The sequence below is a fragment of the Bubalus kerabau genome, chromosome 11 (assembly GCF_029407905.1).
Source record: "Bubalus kerabau isolate K-KA32 ecotype Philippines breed swamp buffalo chromosome 11, PCC_UOA_SB_1v2, whole genome shotgun sequence".
Lineage (NCBI taxonomy): Eukaryota > Metazoa > Chordata > Mammalia > Artiodactyla > Bovidae > Bubalus > Bubalus kerabau.
The window spans coordinates 27,563,483-27,585,602 of NC_073634.1; the positions used below are offsets into that span (position 1 = coordinate 27,563,483).

The 22,120-nt window shown below is 40.3% G+C and overlaps 1 long non-coding RNA gene across 2 annotated transcripts in view; it reads left to right on the top strand.

Moving 5' to 3' along the window:
- The window catches only part of LOC129622375 (uncharacterized), a 28,556-nt gene extending 7,824 nt beyond the window's left edge, over window positions 1–20,732 (top strand). Inside the window, exons 2-4 of one of the 2 annotated variants that reach the window (XR_008699936.1) lie at window positions 8,627–8,681; window positions 17,819–18,040; window positions 20,196–20,732. This is a non-coding gene — a long non-coding RNA (uncharacterized LOC129622375). Of the gene's footprint in view, window positions 1–8,626; window positions 8,682–12,065; window positions 14,095–17,818; window positions 18,041–20,195 lie in introns of those variants that run through there. The other variant, XR_008699937.1, reaches the window with a different exon arrangement.
- Window positions 20,733–22,120: the final 1,388 nt, after the last annotated feature.

Below are 22,120 nucleotides of genomic sequence, written 5' to 3' on the forward strand. Positions count from 1 at the left end.
CAATGGCCTGTAGCTCAGTATGCTTCTCTGTCCATGGAATTTTCCAGGCAAGAATACTGGAGTGGGTAGCCATGTCCTCCTCCAGGGGATCTTTGTGACCTAGGGATCAAACCCAGGTCTCCCGTTTTGCAGGCATATTCTATGCTATCTGAGCCACCAGAGAAGCCCTTTTTCAATATTGTACTTGCTACGGTGACATGATCAGTAATATTTCATTTAGTACTACTACTCGCTGAAGGCTCAGATGACAGCCTTTTTTAGCAATAAATTGTATTTAAATTGGGCTTTTTCTATGGCTCAGTGGGTGAAGAATCTGCCTGCATAGGAGACATAGGAGACACGGGTCCCATTCCTTGGTCAGGAAGATCCCCTGGAGGAGGAAATGGCAACCCACTCCAGAATTCTTGCCTGGAAAATCCCATGGACAAAGGAGCCTGGTAGGCTACAGTCCATGGGGTCACAAAGGGTTGGACATGACTGAGTGACTGAGTACACATGCATGTATTTAAATTAAGGTATGTTGTTTTTTCAGACATAATGCCATTGCACACTTGATGGGCTACAGAATAGCCTAAGCATAAATTTTCTATGCACTAGGAAACCAGAAACTTCATGTGACTTGCTTTACTGCAGTCTTCACTTTATTGCTGTGGTCTGGAACCAAACCCACAGTATCTCCGAGGTCTGCCTGTGCGTCTAATCCAACTCTTCTCACAGGGAGGTAGTTGAGCAAGAAGGGATTGTGTTGGGATGGGAGCAGGAACTTGTCTTACCCTTAATTATAATGCACAGTGCCGGAGATTGAACACAGGAAACTAGATTCTGGCAGAATTGCTAAGAACAAAGACAGAAATTGATTTAAAAAGGAGTGATCCATTTTTCATTAAAAATACCAACCACACACTCACAAAATTAATCACCATATCCTCCCACCCCAGTATCATCTACTGGAAACTGCTCTAAACCCTTGTCCCTACTGAAGAAGTAGGCCCAACAGCCATGTTTTGTAGCTTGTTATCCAGCTCTCCATTCTCATGGCTGATTGGACAAGAGGTGAATACCCGATTCAAGGGCAGTTAATCCGTAAATTCACTAGATTCCCATGACCTGTAGCCAGATATGAAAAGAGAAAGAGATCCTGGGCTAATCAGAGTCATTTTCAGAGGAGTGGCATGAAAGCAAAGAGAGAAGTTATTAGCAGTGCAGAAAGGAGGAAGGGCGAACTGTATTTATAATGATGAAATCCCACAGACACCGATGAATGTCTGTTAGTGAGGTCTGTCAGGCCACCTCAAATTGAGAACTAGCTTTTAGCACTAGTTTCTCTGAGGCCAGCCCGTTACAGTTTCTGTTCTTGCATTTCTGAAAGCTTCCATTATCTTATCTTGTATTTTTCTTAAAGTTCTTATACTCGAGCTAGCTGGAATGAGTGCCTGGTGGTTGTAGCCAAGAAAAAGCCAAACTAAAGCATTATTAAATAGGCAGGCAAAAATAGAGCCAAAATAAAGAGGACTGAGAAGTCAGGAGAGTCAAAGCCAAAAGCGATGGGAGTAGGTGACTTTTGTTAAGGTTCTTGAGGTTGCCGATAATGTTGTTGAAACTAGTTCAAATTGATTAAAGAAGAAAAAAGAAAAGGAATTCACATATTTATGTGAAGGATGCTTAAGTAGAGCAAGGGCAGCCAGGACTCTTAAGAACTAGTGACAGTTCCTCAAAATGTTAATCATAGTGTTATTACCATATGACCCAGTGATTCGACTCCTATGAAGACTTAAGTGCACACTAGAACTTGTGTGCCAGTGTTCATAGCAGCATTATTCAGAATAGACAAAGAGCGGAAACAACTCCAATGTCCACCAACTGACGAAGGATAAAGCAATTAGCATACCCCTATAATGGAATATTATTTTATCGTATAAAAGAAACGAAATGCTGATACATACTACAACATGAATGAACCTTGAATAAGTGAAAGAAACTAGACACAAAAGGTCACTTATTATGTGGTCCCAGTTGGCTACTGGGGGCTGGGCAGAGTGGGGAATGGAAAATGATTGCTAATGGGCCTGGAGTTTCTTCTGGGGGAGATAAAAATGGTCTGGAATTAGATAGTGATAGTTGCTGTACAATTCTGAATATAATTTAAAAAAAACCCAACTCAATTGCATACTTCATTTTTTGAAATATTTATTTTTATTTATTTGGTTACATCATGTCTTAGTTGAGGCACACAGAGTCTTCGATCTCCGTTGTGGAATATGGGAGCTTTAGTTGCAGCATGTGGGACCCAGTTCTCTGACCAGGGATGGAACCCAGGTCCCCAGCATTGGAAGCTCAGAGTCTTAGCCACTGGACCACCGGGGAACTCCCTCACTTGTATACTTTTAAAAGAGTGAATTTTCTCAACATGTGAATTATATCTAAAGCTATTATTACAAAAATTATATACATATGAAAACAGAACAAAGCCAAACAAAACAACAATATTGTGTCTCAAAGTGGAAAGCCAGGAAGAGAAAACCACATGACTCTCTCTGTCTCTCTCCACCCTCTACCTCCCCAGGCTGTCATCTCTGCTTCCCTATGGACATCTACTTCATTCTTCCCTCTCTACAAATCAGCTTTCTTTGCTGCTTCATGCACAGAGCAGCCTATAAACCCCACGGTTCACACTTATGTGTTGTGACAGAGACTAACCAGGTGGTCACCTGTCCACTTGTTCTTCATTCTGAGCATATAATGAAATGACATTTTTCAGCATCCTTTGCAGTTCAGTTCAGTTCAGTCAGTCAGTCGTGTCCGACTCTTTGAGACCCCATGGACTGCAGCACACCAGGCTTTCCTGTCTATCACCAACTTCTGTAGCTTGCTCAAACTCACATCCATCGAGTCAGTGATGCCATCCAACCATCTCATCCTCTGTCGTCCCCTTCTCCTCCTGCCTTCAATCTTTCCAAGCATCAGGGTCTTTTCTAACAAGTCAGTTCTTCACATCAAGTGGCCAAAGTATTGAATATTCAGCTTCAGCATCAGTCATTCTGATGAATATTCAGGACTGATTTCCTTTAGGATGGACTGGTTTGATCTCCTTGCAGTCCAAGGGACTCTGCAGTCAAGTGCAGTCATATGATGAATTACGGCCAGGAAAATGTGGGCAGAAGTGATACATACTATTCTCAGGCCTGGTCAATTAAAAAACCTACTCTGTACCTCACCATCCTCTTCCTCTTCCTTTGACTGCTGCTGCTGCTGCTGTTCAGTCGCTTCAGTTGTGTCCGACTCTGTGCGACCCCATAGACGGCAGCCCACCAGGCTTCCACGTCCCTGGGATTCTCCAGGCAAGAACACTGGAGTGGGTTGCCATTTCCTTCTCCAATGCATGAAAGTGAAAAGTGAAAGTGAAGTCGCTCAGTCGTGTCCGACTCTTAGCGACCCCATGGACTGCAGCCTACCAGGCTCCTCCGTCCATGGGATTTTACAGGCAAAAGTACTGGAGTGGGGTGCCATTGCCTTCTCCGCTTCCTTTGACTAGGACCTTAGAAAATAGTTGAACTGCTAGAGGAAAAAGGAGCCTGGATATTTGATAAAATTTATTGGAGCACAGCATTTCCCCATTGACCTATTTGAACTGGATATGATTGAGAAATAAGCTACTGAAATTTGGGGGTTGGTTGTTGCAGTAGCTAACTTACTCTGACCATATATGTCCTCTGTACAAGAGACTAACCCAGATTGACTGGTTGGGCTCTCAGATCCAGTGTAAAATCTTCAGATAAGAAAATTGCATTGGTCCTAAGTGAGTCAGGAAGTCTCCTAGTTCACTTGTCTGAAGCTGAGGCATGAGGTCACAGGGCATAAACATAGTTCCCTGGGGGCTACTTACATAAGCAAGAGGCATTTCTTAGAGAAAAGATGTCCACTCTAATGGTTAAATAGGAGGGGTCACTGTGAATTAGGGAAATGAAGATGCAATGCCCAGAGCAACTCTATGTTTCTCCCCCTAATACATTCATAGATAGAAATATAGGTATGGGTATAGATATATTATAGATATGGATGTAATATATTCTGGTTCCTAATTTTAAAGGTAAAATGCTTTTTAGGAAATTTGAAAAAAGAAAAAAAGATTGAGTCACCATTTTGCTGTAACTCCTCCCCTCCTTTCCATTCCATTCCTTCTCCTCCCCCCATCCTAGGGGACAGTACAATGCAATGTGTGCCTGCTAAGTCGCTTCAGTCGTGTCCGACTCTGTGCAACCCCATAGACGGCAGCTCACCAGGCTCCCCTGTCCCTGGGATTCTCCAGGCAAGAACACTGGAGTGGGTTGCCATTTCCTTCTCCAATGCGTGAAAGTGAAAAGTGAAAGTGAAGTCGCTCAGTCGTGTCCGACTCCTAGCGACCCCATGGACTGCAGCCTACCAGGCTCCTCCGCCCATGGGATTTTCCAGGCAAGAGTACTGGAGTGGGGTGCCATCGCCTTTTCTGGTACAATGCAATGTGTGCCTGCTAAGTCACTTCAGTTGTGTCCGACTCTTTGCAACCCTATGGACTGTACCCCACCAGGCTCTTCTATCTATGGGGTTCTCTAGGCAAGAACACTGGAGTGGGTTGCCATGCCCTCCTCCAGGGACTCTTCCTGACCTGGGGATTGAGCCTCTGTCTCCTGCAGCTCTTGCATTGCAGGCAGATTCTTCACCACTGAGTCACCAGTGTAGCTAAGAGTAGTTAACTCTCTAGAATGAGATTACCTGGCAATAGCTTTGTTTCACTGTTTCCTGGCTCTGGGATGTTGGACAAATTATTTAACTTCTCTCTGTTCTAATTTCTCCATCCATATGGGAATATTAATAATAGCACTTACCATAAAAGAGTCTCATGAAGATCAATTAGTTAATTTGTTCAGGGTATAGGAATGTGCCTGGTTCATAGAATTTATTTGCTGTTTGTTGTTATTATGTATTTGAGACTGCATTGCAAATTTAAAAATTTTTTTCTAGAATCTTCTAAAGATTAAAGGTGGACTGTGTCTTTAGTGACAACTCTTTTTATCTTCTTGAAGATCCCAAAGAAGTGGCAATCAGTTGTTCTTGGGGATGCTCTGAACTGGTGGAGTTATCCAAATGCAGATATTTACATGGAGATTAAAAAGCAGAGACTTTACTTCATCGACAAAGGTCCCCATAGTCAAAACTATGGTTTTTCCAATAGTCATGTAGGGATGTGAGAGTTGGATCATAAAGGAAGCTGAGCATCAAAGAATTGACGTTTCTGAGCTGTGGCATTGGAGAAGACTCTTGAGAGTCCCTCAGACTGCAAGATCAAACCAGTCAGTCCCAAAGGAAGTCAGTCCTGAATACTAATTGGAAGGACTGAGGCTGAAGCTGAAGCTCCAATACTTTGGCCACCTGATGTGAAGAACTGACTCATTAGAAAAGACCCCGATGCTGGGAAAGATTGAAGGCTGGAGGAGAAGGGGCCTACAGAGGATGAGAGGGTTGGATGGCATCACCAACTCAATGGACATGAGTTTGAGCAAGCTCCAGGAGCTGGTGATGGACAGGGAAGCCTGGCATGCTGCAGTCCATGGGGTCTCAAAGAGTCGGACACGACTGAGCGACTGAACTGTACTGAGATGAAGATACTGAGGTTTTTGTTTAAAGAACACAAAGAGCCATTTTTATTGGCAGGAGGTGTACCTCTCCCAGATTATTGTAATGTCTCATTTCCTCTGTTAACGGTCTGAATCAAGAAGTTGGGGCCTCAGGACTTGGGTCAAGAGGATTAGAGGAGACTCCCCATCCAGGAGATAGAAAGAGCTCCTGCACCACACTGGCAGCTGAAAGCAAAGGAGCAGGATGCTAGGCAGGAGCCCCTGGAAAGAGTCTAATGGGGGAAATTTAGGAGCAGTGATATCCAATATCCACTTTTACAGGTTTTTTTTCCTGCACTGTAATTCCCCTCTGTAATCATTAAGACTTCATGAAGTTTGTTAAAATTGTAGCCTTATGTTAGCAGCATCCTGGGAAATAGAAAGAAGGTTTTCACATTTCATGGTAAGGTAGATATTAGAGAGTGACAGCCAGCTGGAAAAGCTGTTATGAGATGACTAGAGGTGACTGGGGAAGAATTCTGGAACAGAGCTGCTCAGTGTAAGGTGACCAGTGGAAACCAGCATGGATTGGGGAATATGTAAATACCTGGAAAGAGGCAAGGAAGGTAATCCAATAAAGCTGGAAAAATCTGGATCATCTCTCTCTCCATATGTGTTTAAATGTGTGTTTGTGTGTCTGCATACATGTATAGAATTTATATCCACTTTGGATTTATGGCATATACTTTTCCCCATTATGTTGTGAGCTTTCTTAGTGTCTTTAAATATTGTTCAAGTACATAACAAGTATATAATGAATAATGATCTCTTAATACTCTATGATTTTATTCTCTTATTTATTTAACTACTTCCAATTATTAGACTTTTTTTCAGTTTTTCACTTTTGTAAGTAACACTGCAGTGGACATTCTTACATATTCTTCTGTGCATATTAAAAAATTATTTCTCAAGATAAGTTCTCAAAAGTCTGTTTTCTGTGCTAAATTGTATGACCAGTCTTAGGCTTTTAATATATATTGACAAATTGCCTGTTGGAAAGCTCATAGCCTAAAGGACTCCATAACCACTACACCACATCTTCATGTTAGATTAGCTGTGCTCATTTAAAGAGGCTGAACATGATAAATATGGGACAGTCTTGGCTTGTTACCATGAGATTTCACCAAGGAAATATGTCTCAATTTCCTTGTCAAAAACTTGGCTTTCATTACCTCCAGGATTGCTGGATAACATTGAGTTCCCTGTTCTATACAGTAGGACCCTGTTGGTTATCCATTTTAAATATAGCAATGCATACATGTCAATCCAAACTCCCTATCACTTCGCCCAATTCCCCCCCCACCCTATTGGAAACTGTAAGTTAGGTCTCTGAGTCTGTGAGTCTGTTTCTGTTTCCTAAATAAGTTCATTTGTATCATTTCTTTTTAGATCCCACATATAAGAAATGTCATATAATATTTCTCCTTCCCTATCTGATTTACTTCACTCGGCATGACAATCTCTAGGTCCATCCATGTTACTGCAAATGGCATTATTTCATTCTTTTTAATGGCTGAGTAGTATTCCATGCATATATGTACCACATCTTCTTTATCCATCCCCCTGCCAATGGACGTTTAGGTTGCTTCAATGCTTTAGCTATTGTAAACAGTGCTTCAGTGAACATTGGGGTGCATGTATCCTTTTGGGCCATGTTTTTCTCTGGGTATATGCCCAGGAGTAAGATTGCTGGATCATGTGGCAACTCTATTTTTAGTTTTATTAAGGAACCTCCTGGAGAAGGCGATGGCACCCCACTCCAGTACTCTTGCCTGGAAAATCCCATGGATGGAGGAGCCTGGTAGGCTGCAGTCCATGGGGTTGCTAAGAGTCAGACACGACTGAGTGACTTCACTTTCACTTTTCACTTCCATGCATTGGAGAAGGAAATGGCAACCCACTTCAGTGTTCTTGCCTGGAGAATCCCAGGGACGGGGGAGCCTGGTGGGCTGCCGTCTATGGGGTTGCACAGAGTTGGACACGACTGAAGCGGCTTAGCAGCAGCAGCAGCAGCAGCAAAGAACCTCCATACTGTTCTCCATAGTGGCTGTACCAATTTACATTCCCCCTAACAGTGTAGGAGGATTCAAAGGGAGCTTATTCTTAATTCTCCTCCGTCTACTTTGAAAGCAAGGTGAAATAATCCATCTGCTGTGGCATGACTGAGGGAAAACCTTGTCTATGACTCTCAAGTTTACCCCCACAGCAGGTATTTTGACTCTAGATAAATGCCCACTAGTTCTTACACAACATACTTAGAGTGATTGTAACTTTACACATTACTATAGAGAATATTGATGGCAAAATATGATGGGGATGTAGAGACCATTTACAAGACCAGACTGACGTATGTAACATCGTGCACTACAACATGCCGGGTGTTAGGATGGAGTTAGTGGCATCAGCATGAGAGGAACAATACAAGTGATGTGCTCACACCAGCTGTCCTGGCTCTCTCTTAATTGCATACTTTAATCCAAAGATAACCATGGGCATCTCTGAGCCCTCAGCTCAGAGGGAGCAAGCCATTCAATTTCTTTGACTTTATTAATTCAAGGGAGGTAGTTCTTGAGAAGTCCCTAGAACTCTGTTCTACACTTTCAACACTTGACAGCACAAATCCTCCACTGAGAAGTTGTGGAAACTAAGCAAGAAGTTTAATTGCATTTCCTGAATCATAACTAAATAGTGCAAGAACCTGGACTAGCGCTGTGCATTTCCTTTTATTTATTTGTTCTTAACAGTACTGTTGCTGACTGCCAAAGTAATGCACGTGCATAGGAGGGAGAAATGGAAGTACAGAGAGTAGAATAAAAATCACCCACAATTCCAGAACAGTAGAGATTTCTGCTGTTAACATTTTGGTAGATTATTTTCCCACGTTTTATCCATAGATCTAGAAACATACTGTCATCTCTTTTGTAATTCTGAGATCATACAGTATTATTTTGTAATCTCCTTTTTTCTTATTGTAGGTTGTTTCTGATTTTGCACCATCAAAAGTAATTCCATGAGGGCATTTCTTGGTAGGTAAGTCTTTGTATGTAGCTCTGATTATTTTCTTTGGGCTGATTCCTCAAAGTGAAGTTGCTGAGTTAAAGGTAATCACAGTTTAGAGATTTTGATAAACAGACCTAGCAGGCCCTCCAGAAATATGGGCCATTTCCCACACCTGTTAGTAGTATCTGAGGCTACCTGTTTGCCTGTCTCCTCATCTACAGCAAGGAGAATTTTTTTTTTTTGAAAAATAAATTTTCCAAGTTGATTTCTGGCAAATGATGTCTCTTCATCTTAATTTGTACTTAAAAAAATAAAACTCTTCTCTGATACAGAGTTATTTATGCTCTGTATTTCTTCCTTGGTGAATGCCAGCTTCTGTCCTTCGCCGTGCTGACACTTCCTAACCTGCCTTGTGGCCGGCTTGGTGAGCCTCGTTTTGTGCAGGATCCTGGATGACTGAGAGTGACACCAGTGAGAAGATGCCTTGCTCATACCGTGTCCCCAAGGAATGGCTTCTCACTCTGGGGCAAGAATAGCCGATTTTACACCATGGCCTGTCTGTACCTCAGTCATGTCTCACTGCACAGGCTGGTGCCAAAATGCCACCGTTTTGGAAAGAAGGTTGCAGGTCTGAGGTGATCTCATATTTATTTTAGTTCATAGACTGACCGATTTATAGATCTTCTCCAAGCTACAGCTGTCACAGTTCCACTGAAGTGACAGTGGCCAGGGGGACCTTATCTGAAAAGGATCATTCAGTTGAGTGCAAGTCCCCAGGACCCGAGGATGAAAATCTCCTATTGTGAATGGAAGGACTTTGATGATGAGCACCACTGACCTGTGCCAACTGGAAATGTTCTGCATCACAGACCATTCCCACCTCCATCAGGCACTCAGTGTGGGCAAAACCAAGTTTTTGATTAGGAGGAGGGTGAGGAATGATACACAAATTTCTTGATCTGGCGACACATATACTTATGTGCTCACAAATGCATTCTGTTTGCACATACGCATACAATTACTAGGAAAACAATAAATGCTGGAAAGGGTGTGGAGAAAAGGGCAAAAAGTTTTTGTACTGTTGGTGGGAATGTAAATGGATGCAGCGTCTATGAAAGTATGGAGATTCCTTAAAAAACTAGGACTAAAACCACCATATGACCCAGCAATCCCACTCCTAGGCATATACCCTGAGGAAACCAGGGTTGAAAAAGACACATGTAACCCATTGTTCATTGCAGCACTGTTTACAACAGCTAGAACATGGAAGCAACCTAGATGTCCATCGACAGATGAATGGCTAAAGAAGTTGTGGTACATATACACAATAGAATATTACTCAGCCATAAAAAGGAACACATTTATGTCAGCTCTGATGAGGTGGATGAACCTAGAACCTATTATACAGAGTGAAGTGAATCAGAAAGAGAAAGAGAAATACCATATTCTAACACATATATACGGGATCTAGAAAAATGGTACTGAAGAATTTATTTACAGGGCAACAGTGGAGAAACAGACATAGAGAATAGACTTATGGACATGGGGAGAGGGGAGGAGAGGGTGAGATGTATGGAAAGAGTAACATGGAAACTTACATTACCATATGTAAAATAGATAGCCAACGGGAATTTGCTGTATGGCTCAGGAACTCAAACAGGGGCTCTGTGTCAACCTTGAGGTATGGGTGGGGAGAGAAATGGGAGAGAGTTTCAAAAGGGAGGGCATATATGTATGCCTATGACTGATTCAGGGGTGGATGGAGAGGGAGATGGGATGGAGTTTCAAAAGGAAGGGGATATATGTATACCTATGATTGATTCATGCTGAGGTTTGACAGAAAACAGCAAAATTCTGTAAAGCAATTATCCTTCAATTAAAAAATAAATAAATTTTAAAAATTACTAGGAAAAGAAACTAAAGGAAATGATGTGATCAAAAGCAAGTTATTCATTTTGTATTTCTTTTTGCAAAAATAATTTCAGACTGTCTAAAGGCAAAATAATACAGTAATATCCATACAACTTACTCCTCTGATGAACCTTTGATAGGCACTCAGACTGCCTCCCTAAAGTGTGCAGACAAAAAAGGAAACTCCTTCTTAAATTCACTGGAAAAGCTTTATGTGCTTTACTTACATTCATGAAGAACCATAAACCAGGGGTGGGAAATCTTTCCAGGTCTTTAATCTTATTATTATAATCCAAGTGTTTCATCACACTAAAGAACCACTTAGGACTTCTTACATTTCTAGTTACAGTTTATCTCTTAAATGCCTGTTCTTTACTCACAGACTTCTGACATTTGGAGAAAGACTGAAAATAAAATAAATCTTCTATCTTTTATTACTTAAAGGCCATTTTAACTTTATGCTCTTATAAGATTTTGTTACAAGGTTTTGATCCTGTGTTTGGTCATTTAGTTATTGGATTTAAAATTTGGCGTTTCAGTGGACCTCAGAGCAGTGAATTTCTAGAAATGTACAATCAAGCTATCACCTAATGGTTTACCTGAAAGTTTTTAGTTAATCAGACTTGGTTTTATCAGGTCATCCCACAGTAGTTTGCTGAGGTTTTACTGACATATGAGACAAAATAAATATGGATAAGGAATATTTGATTTAACTCTGTAGGGGATATGAATTAGTGGAAGAATGGATTTTCTGAGGAAAATAAGAAATTAGTAAGGACAAGAAATTGTGATCTAGACAATGGCTGCTGTATTAGCTTATAGTGCAGACTGAATAGTGGAGGAAGGACAGCAGTAGAGAATGGGGGAAAAGCATCTACTCAGTAACTAACGAGAGGCTAGGAAATCAGCTTCTACAGCCCAAGGAGGAAGTGGGAGAGAAGAATTGGTAACCCTGGCTGGCAAGCATACTTGGGTACCCTGAATACTAAAAATTTGTGCCTTTATCATACCCCAAGTCAAGTTAATTTTCTGCTTCTGCTCTTCTCCATTCATTCATTAAGCAAATATTTATTAAGCACTTGCCATATGCCAGGTGCTTGTCCAGGGACTGGGAATACAATAGTGAACAAAATAAAGTCCTGCCAAAGTTCTTTCAACTCTAGCCTATATTTTCTTCTTCAGCTCTCACGCTAGCCCCTCAGTCTTCACCTCCTTTCCCCCCACTGCAACCTGATTTCTTTTCCCACCATCATGATAAAAGAGCTCTCTAAAGACCAGTGACAACTTAATCGGTGTATCTAGTGCCCCTTTGTCATTCCCCATCTTCCTCAGACTCTGTAGCATTTAAGAGCATCTGATTTCCATCAGTTTTTAAAACTCTTGGCTTCTCTGGGTTTTGTGACGTGACACTAGCTTGACTCGCCTTCTATAACTGTTATGCTCTTTCCTGACTTGTTCTCTTACCTCCTAAATTGTGGTGGTCTGTTCATTTCTACACATTGCTCACGTCAATTTTCTCTTTCTCAAATCTTTCTCCTTGATCCTTCTCATGACTTAAGTCATTGGCTCTATTTAGAAGTATCCTAAATCTATATCCCTGGACCCAGCTCACTCCTAAACTTGAATCTCACATTTTAGACTTTGTGCTGGAGGCTTCCATCTGGGCATCTGCTCGTGATGCCAGCGCAATCTGTTTAAAACTGAAGGCAGCATATTTACCACCCAGGGTTCAAAACTGCAAACAACAGAAACCCACTCTGGCTAATTCAAGCAGAAAATGAATTCACTGGGAGGATATCAGGTGGCTCACTGGGTCGACAGGGAAGCCAGAGGACCAAGCATGGAAAATGGGCAGGAACCCAGGCAGTCTAGGGCACAGAGAGCACGGCCAAGTTCACTCCATAGGAGGAGTCTGTTGAGGACGCTGCCCTGGAGCTGGCTTTCCCCGCACAATCAACGCTGGTCTTCAGTGTCTCAGTCACCTTCCAGTGTGGTCCTTGATGGCTAGATTTTTGTATTATTCCCCCCAGAGTCAAAGACTTGGGTTGGGGCTTCCGATTGGTCTAGGTCATGTGGTGGGTCCCAGCTGCCCAGGATGACAGCTGATTCCCTTCAGCTTCCCACAAAAGGAAAGGGATCTGACACAGGCCAACCAGAAAATGGCAACTAACCACTATCTTTTCCCCTCCTCACCTCACTTCCTTATGTCCCCTTTGGCATTTAATGCTGCCATCCTTCTCTCCATTACTGGGAGTTGAATCTGGATGATTTCTTTTACTCCTTCCTCTCCCTCAGCTTCTGAGGCAGTCAGTCATCCAGGTTTGCAAGGATTTATTTGTCGTTCATTCATTTGTTGTTTTCCTTCACAGTATTTTCTTCTTGGACCTTTCTGTAGCTACTCCTCCAAATTGCCTTCTCCACTTCCAGGGCCTCCTCCATTTTATCCACCCACAGGTTCATTGTTTTCTGTAGCAACACTTTGATCTTATCACTTGCATTGTAGATGTCTCAGCCTGGCATTCAAGAATCTCCACAATAGAATTCTAATGAGACTAAGAGGTAAACTGGTGCAGTGAGAAGGGCTTGGCCTTCAGATACAGATTAATGTGGGTTCAAACTCTGATTTTCCCACTTTCTAGTTGTAAGACTCTTGAGGTTCACTTTCCTGATCTGAAAAATGGGAATAATAAAACCTATCTCCTAGGGTGTTTATAAGTCAGCTCTTTGAAGGTTAGAATGGCGTTATGAGTTGTCTTTAGGTTACAACATCAACTCACAGATGCTTATATGAACAATATTCAATTACAGACCTGTCTGTTTCAAAACTTAAATAAGATTGTCATCAGTGTGGTTTTGACAAAGGCAGGTTAGGATCAGTATGCTACATGTTTTGAGAGCTAAGTGGAAATCTAACCACCATTTATAGCATTGTTCCTAATTTCAAACAGCTGACTTGCAAATGACCTTTTGGAAATATTTTATTTGCAAGTAGAGAACTTCCTGTGTTATTAATTTTGGGAGTTGAATTTCCCTGATTGGCTGCTTTCCACTATAACACTGCTATTTTAAAGTATTTCCCTGCAGAATTTCAATTTTGTGAGAGGCTGCTATGAATTCCTTATGGGGAAAAAAAACATATAGTTATGGTGGACAGATGAAAATTATTAGCTATTATTTCTCAGGCTCACCCAGCATTCTGTAAACGTGGTGAAGCTCTAGCACATAGAAAGAAAGCTCTAAAGTTTGTTCCACAGTCTCAACAAGCCCTGTTTCATGGCATAAGTTCTGGGTTGGCCCTGGGAAAACCGAGCTCTGCAGCCCAGGCTGGAGCTTCTCTGGGCTCGACATGAATGGCACCATCAGAGCTACCCTAATTAACCTCAGTCAGCATTCATTCACTTACTCGTGCATCCACGCAGCAAATCCCCCTCAGTCAGGCGCGTTTGGTGAACGTCACAGTATAGGTTTCAGTCTCATCAGCTCCTGCCAAGAATTTACAGCACTGCTGATTGCTTGATTTTTTTCCCCTGAGGTCAGTAAGACTTTAGGTGAAAGATGGTAATCATGCCAAGATTGGTAAAAGTTGTTTAATTAGCATGATATTTTAAACTAGTCTCTACACATATAGTTTGTGGGTGAATTAATATGCACTGCAATGTATTTTTTTGTCTCTCTAATGGTTTTTAAAGTGAACACATGTTAACAATATGATTAAAATAATACTTATGATTATTAAATATTATTTTTGATTAATAGTATGATATGATATACTTAAAAGTGAAATCACCTGTATTTCTCTCCACATATTTCTTCCCCCACTCACTATCACTTCCCGAAGGCAACTACTTTTTAACACATTGGGGGTACATGCTCCCACACTTCTTTTTATTTTGGTATAATTTTATTTTTTTTAATTTATTTATTTTAATTGGAGGCTAATTACTTTACAATATTGTAGTGGTTTTTGCCATACATTGACATGAATCAGCCATGGGTGTACATGTGTTCCCCATCCTGAACCCCTCTCCCACCGCCCTCCTCATCCCATCCCTCTGGGTCATCCCAGTGCACCAGCCCTGAGCACCCTGTCCCATGCATCGAACCTGGACTGGCAATCTCTTTCACATATGATAATATACATGTTTCAATGCTATTCTCTCAAATCATCCCACCCTCGCTTTCTCCCATAGAGTCCAAAAGACTGTTCTATACACCTGTGTCTCTTTTGCTGTCTCACATATAGGGTTATTGTTACTATCTTTTTAAATTCCATATATATGCATTAGTATACTGTATTGGTGTTTTTCTTTCTGACTTACTTCATTCTGTATAATAGGCTCCAGTTTCATCCACCTCATTAGAATTGATTCAAATGTATTCTTTTTAATGGCTGAGTAATTTTCCGTTGTGTATATATACCACAGCTTTCTTATCCATTCATCTGCAGATGGACATCTAGGTTGCTTCCATGTCCTGGCTATTGTAAACAGTGCTGCGATGAACATTGGGGTACATGTGTCTCTTTCAATTCTGGTTTCCTCGGTGTGTATGCCCAGCAGTGGGATTGCTGGGTCATATGGCAGTTCTGTTTCCAGTTTTTTAAGGAATCTCCACACTGTTCTCCATAGTGGCTGTACTAGTTTGCATTCCCACCAACAGTGTAAGAGGGTTCCCTTTTCTCCACACTCTCTCCAGCATTTATTGTTTGTAGACTTTTGGATAGCAGCCATTCTGACAGGCGTGCGATGATATCTCATTGTGATTTTGATTTGCATTTCTCTGATAATGAATGATGTTGAGCATCTTTTCATGTGTTTGTTAGCCATCTGTATGTCTTCTTTGGAGAAATGTCTATTTAGTTCTTTGGCCCATTTTTTGATTGGGTCGTTTATTTTTCTGGAATTGAGCTGCAGGAGTTGCTTGTATATTTTTATGATTAATTCTTTGTCAGTTGCTTCATTTGCTATTATTTTCTCCCATTCTGAAGGCTGTCTTTTCACCTTGCTTATAGTTTCTGTCGTTGTGCAAAAGCTTTTAAGTTTAATTAGGTCCCATTTGTTTATTTTTGCTTTTATTTCCATTACTCTGGGAGGTGGGTCATAGAGGGTCCTGCTGTGATTTATGTCAGAGAGTGTTTTGCCTATGTTTTCCTTTAGGAGTTTTATAGTTTCTGGTCTTACAATTAGATCTTTAATCCATTTTGAGTTTATTTTTATGTGTGGTGTTAGAAAGTGTTCTAGTTTCATTCTTTTACAAGTGGTTGACCAGTTTTCCCAGCACCACTTGTTAAAGAGATTGTCTTTTCTCCATTGTATATTCTTGCCTCTTGTCAAAGATAAGGTGTCCATAGGTGTGTGGATTTATCTCTGGGCTTTCTATTTTGTTCTTTTGGAATAATTTTAAAGTTATCCCTAGGCATTCTTTATGGTTAGAAGCTAGAACAACATCGCCATTTAGCCTCTGACAGATCTTGGAACTCTTCCATACACTGCTTATGTTAAACATATTATAGAAACAAAGAACTAAAAGAACTCTTTTTCCCTCCACTCAGATATTGTTAATTTCTGATTCTGAAAGCCAAAGAAAAAAGCCCTGGTTTTTTTTGTACTTATGCTTATGTGGACTATAGATTTATATAATCTACACAATTCCATGACCATAGCATTTATTTAAAAAAAAAACAAAAAACATTAAGACAATGAAATAAAAGGAGAGAAAAGCCCAGAAAACTTAAAAAGCAAACAAACAAACTTAATTGCTCTTGAGGTCACTTAAAAAATGTCTGAAGGAGACAATGTCAAGAAACCAAAGTTTCTAGTTGCCTTTCAAGGCCATCTAGCTAATGAGAGCATAACAAAGAAACCATTATAGGAATGTTTTATTTTTCTTCAAATCTTAGGTCAGGGCATTGACAATAGGTGTTGTGTGGCTTCACAAGTATTCAGAATCCCCTCCCACAGTAACCTCATTTTGATGGAGAAGGGAAGGTAATAAACAGAGTCAAGGTTCTGTGTATGAAGAAAATGTTTTTAATTTTTATTATTTGATAACTGTGTTTAGGCTTTTGCCATAATTGAGCTCCTGAAAAATGCTGCATATTTTTACTTCTGCTATTGAATTAAATTACACTTAAAGTGCTCAAAGTGAGGGGTCAGGGGAGCTCTGTATTGAAAATAATTGAAAGATAAATCTTTTGTTAAGAGTTGTTTTTACCCACTCAGTTGTGTCCAACTCTTTTTTGACCCTGTGGACTGTAGACCGCCAGACTTCTCTGTCTACAGGAATTCCCAGGCAGGACTACTGGAGTGGGTTGCTATATCCTTTTCCAGGGGATCTTCCCAACCCAGGGATGGAACCCTAGTCTCTTGCATTGGCAAGCAGATTCTTTAACACTGAGCTACCTGGGAAGCCCTCTGTTAGAGTTCAGGGTCCAAATAACCACCCAATAATTGGTAACTGTTTAGTATATTTGAATTTTTATGTGTGTTGGATGATAATGTACAGCTATATTTTCATTTTGAGGAATTTACATTAAATCATCTATTTTATTATGGTAGTTTTAGACGGTTTGCAAGATCTAATTTGATAAATATAAAACAGACAAATTAATACTTGCTGCTTTAAAACAATTAGGCAGTGGTTGTTGAAACAATGTTTTCAGATTGACTAGTTTTCAGAGTTCTATGTTTGTTTAATATTCAGTAAATATTTATTGAACAGCTAGTCTGTAACAGGCACTCGATATATAATGGTGAGTAAAAGCAGACACAGTGCAAGCCCATTTTTAATAATAGCAGCAGCTAATGCTTACCAAGTTCTTGCAACATATGGGGCCCTGTTCTGAGGGTTCTTAATGTACTATCTCATTGCATCCCCTCAACAATTCCAGGAGTAGAAATAGTATTATCCTCACTTTACAGATGAAAAACCTGAGGGACAGAGAGGTTAAGTAATTTGTCCAATGTTATATAGCTAGTAAGTGGTGGAGCTGGGATTTCAATCTAGGCAGTGTCACTCCAGGGTCTGTACTCTTAAGCACTGGGATACACTCTCTCCTATTTTCTAAAAGCCTTTCTTGCAGTGTACAACCTAATGGGTAAGATACTGATTGAATAGTCATTTAAGGAAATGAAAACTTCTAACTCTGATAAGTGATATGAAAAGGAATATGGGAGAAACTATTTGGGTCATTGTTACCAAAATGTTTCTGTTTTCCTTCTGGTTACATGAACAATATTTCCTGGTCTTCCTTACAGTTAACTGTGGTCATGCAACTAATTCCGGACTATGGAGTGTGGATGAATGTGAGGTTCATACTTCCATGTCTGGACCGTAAATTTTCCTGATTGACTCTCCCTGTTCTTCCACCACTACCCCTATTTGGTGGCTGAAAAGATGGACTTAACATAGAAGAAACCTGGATCCTTGAATGGCTTCGTGGAGCAGAGTCCCTGATGATCTGTACTGGATAGTGATAAGTAAACAAAAAATATTATTTTAAGCCAACTGAAATTTTGGAATTGTTTTTAATAGCAGTCAGCCTATCTTGACTAATACCTTGAAGATGAAACCTTGAAGTTGCATGCTGCTATAAGGGAAAAAAATCTAAAATATATGATTTTGAATTTGTAGCTGGGTAGGGATGGTGTGGAAACAGATATCAGAGGGCAGAATACTTGAGAGTTTATTATGTCATCACAAAAGATTTGCTACAACTGTTGCTTGTGACAACTTAAAAGGTGGCACATGACTTGCCTAGTCAGCCTATACAGCTCTACAAGAAGTTTTTGGAAAGAGAGTAGGTAGTGGGTATTGTCTACTATTTGCTGACTTTAGTAAAGCATTTGAACAAAGAGAAAAGCTCAAGCAAGAACCGGCCATTTTTTAAGCAGGAAAGTACTCTTGCCTGGAAAATCCCATGGATGGAGGAGCCTGGTGGGCTACAGTCCATGGGGTCACTAAGAGTCAGACACGACTGAGCGACTTCACTTTCACTTTTCACTTTCATGCATTGGAGAAGGAAATGGCAACCCACTCCAGTGTTCTTGCCTGGAGAATCCCAGGGACGTGGAAGCCTGGTGGGCTGCCGTCTATGGGGTCACACAGAGTCCGACACGACTGAAGCAACTTAGCAGCAGCAGCAGCAAAGGAGTTAGAAGTCCAGAAATTTGGGGGATGAAAGATTATAAAGCTGACTACTTCTTGACACTAAAATAGGAAACAAAATATTAAAAACCTGTGAGTAACAAAGGCCCAGTTAGACCCAGACTTCAATGGCAAAGATCTGATTAAGAGTGTGGTCTTCCCATCCAAGTCTAATGGCCTAAAGATAGCCCCCATTAAACAGAGAGAGGAACCAAGGAAGGAAAACAAAGACAGAAATCATGCTTGAAAATTATGTATAGGAAAGAACTTTGGGTGTGGTTACTGGCACACATTGCTGACTGGAAGCAAACAGATCAAAAGCCTACCAAGTTTTTGAGGGAATCATGTTCTCAAAGAAATCCTTTGATTATTTGAGTTGAAAGTAACCTTTGGATTTCATACTAGAACCAGTAGGCAGTAAGCTGAGCAGACTCTAAGGAAGGTGTATTCCCCGACACCCTTTTTCTGTAGAGTAGCAAAGCCAGGACCCATGGAGTAGATAAGGGAATTCCTTGGAAAGATGAGTAAGATTTAAACAAAGAACTTTCCTTACCCTTCATAGTAACTATCCCAGCAGAATTCTGGAATTGCTGTGGATAAGTGAACTATAAGTGACTACTGTATTTCTCCTATTTGTTCTTTTTCTGAATAAGCATTTATTTCATTTTTCTGTCCTTTTTGTTTGCTTTTAATAAACTTATGGTTGACTTTACTAATTAGGATGAGCATGAATTTCTTTTGTAAAAATGTAAGGAACTAAAACAGAAGCAGGGGAATTCCCTGCTTGTTCAGTGGTTAGGGTTCTGCACTCTCACTGCCAAGGGTTCGGGTTCAGTCCCTCCTTGGTAGGGGAATAACAACAACAACAACAGAACAAAAAGCAGAGACAGATTTATCAAGAAATTAATGAAACTTAAGCTCTAAGGGTCTCTGCCAAGGCTCCACAAAGTGTCTTTCCACTGCACCCTCCCCTTCATCACATTTCCCTTCATGTCAGTTTGTGTTGGAGTGACCCTGGATATTCTGGGTATCTGGCTAAGAGAAAGCTGAATTGGGGATACATTTAATTTTGGGCTTAATGAAACATACTTACATGCATTACAGTCCCATTTAATTCAGTTATTGCTGGCTTTCCTTGTTTAGCAACAGATTCCAGGATGGAATCTATGGCCCTTTGCACTGATTCACTTGGCATCCTGTCATGGAGGTTACAGGGCTAGAGGTCATAATGTGGTATTAACACATGGCTGGCACTGGCAGTATGTGGGTAGTGTGGGAGAAACAAGGTTTGAAACATAAAGAGCCAGAAGCTAGTCCAGGGGAAATTCTTCTAATCATCAGACATGTACAAACTGTAAGTGGAAAATCTGGTTCTCATTGATGTCAAACCAAAATGGAAGTTCTCTTCTGTTAGAAATACACTCAATAATGCAGTGTTTTATTTTTAATTCATCATACATTTTATTTCTTTTCTTGTTTTTTTTAAAGGGTAATCACATGAAATGGGATCAATCAGAATTCCTTCAGCAGTATTACAGCCTGTTCAATATGTGTCAGATGGTTTTTTATGCATCCCAGCTGTCCATAATAAAGACTGATTGATGAACAATGATGCCAGAGGAAAAACTACATTTCTTTTGTCCTCTCTATTAAAAAGTTATTTAAAAATCACTGTCATATTCATAACACTGATCTTATAGGCTTACTGTGACATTGAAATGAGGTCAGGCATACAAATACAAAGTACTTGGGTACAAAACCTATATAGCAGGTTCCCATATAGCAGGATCATGTAACAGGCTCATATGACAGGATCCCAGTAAATAACACCTCTTAAGGAAAAAAAATAATTGTCATATGAAGATCAAAGAATATACAACCAAGAAATTTAGTAAACGTGCATTGGACATTTAATTAGATGTCACATTTCTCAATTTTATAATGTTTATGGTATTTGCAGTCTTCTTAACATGTATAATCTATTGTGATTACTTTTCTTAGTCTAAATAAATACTTGATTTAACCTAATTTTGTATCTGTATGGTTTGTATTAGCTTTTTTTTTTTTTAGCTCCATCACATGGCATGAGGGATCTTAGTTCTCCGATCAGGGACTGTACTTGCATCCCTTGTATTGGAAGTGCAGAGTCTTAACCACTGGACCACCAGGGAAGTCCCTATATTAGTTTTTCTTAAAGGGGCCCCATAAACAGTAAATGTGTCAGGCCCCCACAAAACATGGATCCTTCTCTGAATTAAAAATATACATTTACTTGCTGTATATCAATTATATCTCAATAAAACTGGGAGAAAAAATGATTATTATTTTTTTAATTTAGCAGTTTTTTTTTTTTTAAATGGAATGCACAGCTACCATTCAACCAAATAATCCAATTCCTGGGTATTTATCCCAGAGAAATGAAAAATATGTTCACAAAAAAATACGTGTACAAGAACATTAATAGCAACTCTCTATATATAACAGCCCCAAATTGGAAGCATCCCAAATGCCTTCAACGGATGAATGGTCAAACAGTGACAATCCCAACCATGGAATTCTCAGCAATAAAAACAGCAAACTCTTAATACTCACAACGACCTGGATAAATCCCCAGAGAATTATACTGAGTGAGAAAAGCCAATCCCAAATCATTACATATTACATGATTCCATTGAAATGACCTCTTTATAGAAATGGATTACAGATTAGTGGTTGCCAGGAGTGAAGGAGCAGATGGTATCAGGAGGAAAATGGGTGTGTTTTTAGACAGTTTGGATCCTCATGCTCATGGAAATGATACAAATGTTTTGTATCTCCACTGTATCAGTATCAATATCTTGGTTGTGATATTGTACTATAGTTTTGTAAGATTCGGAGAAAACAATGGCACCCCACTCCAGTACTCTTGCCTGAAAAATCTCATGGACGGAGGAGCCTGGTGGGCTGTAGTCCATGGGGTCGCTAAGAGTCAGACACGACTGAACGACTTCACTTTCACCTTTCACTTTCATGTATTGGAGAAGGAAATGGCAACCCACTCCAGCGTTCTTGCCTGGAGAATCCCAGAGACGGGGGAGCCTGGTGGGCTGCCATCTATGGGGTCACACAGAGTCGGACACGACTGAAGCAACTTAGCACAGCATAGCATTTGTAAGATTATCACTATTGCAAGGAACCTGGGTAAAGGATATTCTAACAAGTACATATGAATCTACAGTTATTTAAAAATAAAAAGTTTTTTTAAATGTGTATATATACCAGTATACAAGTTCTTATTCTTTTAATTGACTTAAAGCAGAAAGTTTTGCATACAGGCACAGAAGAGCAGCTGTCAGAAGCAAGCATGTCTCAAATATTAAGCAATTAAGACTTAACAGAATCATACAGATATGAAAATGCCCATAGCAAAGGAA